Raw genomic sequence first — 2,318 nt, 5'->3', positions numbered from 1 at the left:
GAGTACAGAGCTCCAACATCAAGTCTATCCATGTCTCTCCCTCTCTTTTTCTCTCCCCCTCCAATTAGTGACTTTTGTTTCTTTGTTTTGGTTTGTTTGTTTGTTTGATTGATTGATTGACTGGTTGATTGATTGATATTTTTGTTGTCTGAGACAAAGCTTACTCTGTAACCCAAACTGAACTGGATTCAATTCACTATGTATGCTACTATGTCTCAGGATATGGCAATACTCCTGCCTCAGCCTCCTAAGTTCTAGGATTACAGTAATGAACTGCTACATCTGCTTCCATTTCTCAAAAAGCAAATCTTACCCATGGATGAGAAAGAGTATTATTCTACACCTGAATAATCTGAAGAAAAGCTGCCGCACATGCTGTTTCAATCTGCTAAAGACTTTTCAGCATAGCTGCTTCCATAAACTAGACTGTAAACTGGACTGAGAAGGTGGCTCAGCAGGTAAACAGCAGTAGCCACGTAAGCCTGATGACCTGGGTTCAATCCTAGGACTGAAGTTGAATGTGAGGACACACATTACCCTCAGCACTCCTAGAGTGAGATGGGAGCTGGATACAAGGCAGTCAGTCACCTAGAAGTTCACAGGCCAGCTAGAATGGAGGCGGTGCAGCAGCAGAAACAAAGAGACCAAAGCTAACAGGATGCAATGGGAAAACTGACTCCAAAAAGTCCTCTGACCTCCACACAGATACTGCGGCATGAGTGCAGACACACACACACATGCACAGACACACACACACAAAGGACCTCCCCATGGGTACTATGGCATGAGTGTAGACACACACACACACAGAAATACACAACATACACAGACACAGTTACACACTAAAAACTTTTTAGCTTTTTTAAAGAATGCAAACCTAAGAAGGTAAAGAAAACTCATTTGTTTATATTATAGCAACAGAAGTCAACTCATTAGTTTCAAATGTCAACATCTCCCAAAGGGGAAACTGGGCTCAAGTTAATTGGGTTCAAGTAGATCAATACATACTAAACAGTTTGGGGCTTTCTTGGAGATTAATCATTACCAGGAGGGAAATATACTTCAAGGTTGAAAGATATAACTAAAAAGGATCTTTGGATTCAAATAATAAACATACCAAGAAAACAACCAAGGACTCCTCAGTACGAATCACTTTGATTAGACATTTATGTAAATAGATGTTTTTTAAAGGCCCATTGCAGTAATTTCCAAACAATGTTCAGTTCTTAAAACTGATTTTAGCTAATTAAGCATCCTCAATCAGGCTGACTAGATAGGATTGTGTCCTTTAAGATACCCTAAGCTGCTCAGTCATCACTCAAAATAGTCCTGGGTTAAAAGCCACAACGTCACCACTGGCACATGTTCAGAATTAAACCCTAGCCCCCAACAACACACATTTGCTGGTCTTCTGTATCTCCTCAGCAGAAACCAGCAAGATACGCCACTACTGTCAGAGCATCAGAGGAGGACCTCAGTCAGAGTCAAACATTTAGTATCTTTCAGAAGATTTTTGCAAACACTCATGCCAGTTTCACCCCAGCCGTATTCAGTGTGATGAACTTTTTCTTAATACAAAAGCCATTACGATCTTTCATTCATTCTTCATTCACTTTCCCTGAAGGCGTGAGACACTAAGGTAGTTGCCGCTCCCATTCTCCAAACCTTTTCCAAGGGGGTAACTGATTCTCCTCCACTCTGTCGATGAGGGAACTGGGTTCTGAAGAAGGGAATTCACTTGCTCAAGGCCACTTAGCCAGGTGATGACAACTGAAACTTGAACCCAGGTCTGCCCTCAGTGTTTAGATGAGGTACCTATTCAGAGAGAGTACATTCATCATCAGAAAGAGGGCATATCTACAGTGGAAGGGATGAAGAACACCCAGGCTGGAAACAACTCTTCCTCTTTAAATTTTAAGTTAGCATCAATCTGGATGCATGCATTTGATTTCTTGGCTATAAGAAAGAAAATGGAATTAAATTGTGTATGTGTGTGTTAAAAAGTGGATCTAATTGCAGATAAAATACCAAGCAACATGATTGATAATCTTATCTCAATAACGATCAGTTTGACAATTTCCTTGGACCCCAATCAAATATGGATACCTAGTTTCTAAATACTTTGGGTGGTTTGAATGAGAATGGCCACCATCGGCTCATATACTTGAATACTTGGTCCCCAGTGGTTAAACCAGCCTGAAAAGGATTAGGAGGTGTGGCCTTGTGGCAGCTAGTATGTCACCAGTATCAGGCTTTTAGGTTTCAAAAGATTCATGCAGTTCCCAGTTCCTTCTCTCTCTCTCTCTCTCTCTCTCTCT

Source organism: Mus caroli, chromosome 6 (genome assembly GCF_900094665.2).
Source record: "Mus caroli chromosome 6, CAROLI_EIJ_v1.1, whole genome shotgun sequence".
NCBI lineage: Eukaryota > Metazoa > Chordata > Mammalia > Rodentia > Muridae > Mus > Mus caroli.
Note: the sequence above shows the minus strand (reverse complement) of the source record.